Source organism: Etheostoma spectabile, unplaced genomic scaffold, assembly GCF_008692095.1.
Source record: "Etheostoma spectabile isolate EspeVRDwgs_2016 unplaced genomic scaffold, UIUC_Espe_1.0 scaffold310, whole genome shotgun sequence".
Lineage (NCBI taxonomy): Eukaryota > Metazoa > Chordata > Actinopteri > Perciformes > Percidae > Etheostoma > Etheostoma spectabile.
The window spans coordinates 222,729-223,399 of record NW_022605582.1 but is presented as its reverse complement, the minus strand read 5'-3'; positions in this window follow the sequence as shown (position 1 = coordinate 223,399).

Here is a 671-nt window from a genome sequence, read left to right as displayed (position 1 = left end):
ACACACACACAATTGCACAGACACACACTGATACATACAGACACACACACACGCACAAACACAGATACACAGACAGACAGACACACACGCACACTGATACACTCACATGCTCGCTCGCACACACACACACACAAACACAGACAGACGCACTAAGACACACACAGATACACAGATAGACAGTCACACATGCACGCTCGCACAGAGAGACACACAGACAAACACGCGCGCACACAGACACGCACACAGAGACAGACACACACACAGAGACACGCGCAAACACAGATACACAGATAGACACACACACACAAACACGCACACGCACACACACACACGCACACACACAGAGACAGAAGAAACTAGAAAATAGTCACCAGTGGGGAATGTACTTGTACTTTACTGAGTTTTTTCTTTTCATGTTACTTTCTACTTTTATTCTACATTCATCTGACAGCTTTAGTTACTAGTTACTTTAGTTACTAGCTTCTTTAGTTACTAGTTACTTTCCACATTAAGATTCCTGCACATTAAACACATGTAGTTTATAAAATCAGAGGTTTTATTATAAAGTAACCATAGCAACAATATAACGGATCCAGGTCCAGCTGGGGTGATGATGTCATTAAACAGCTGGTTGGATCCTTTACTTTCTACATCGAGTACTTTTACTTTAT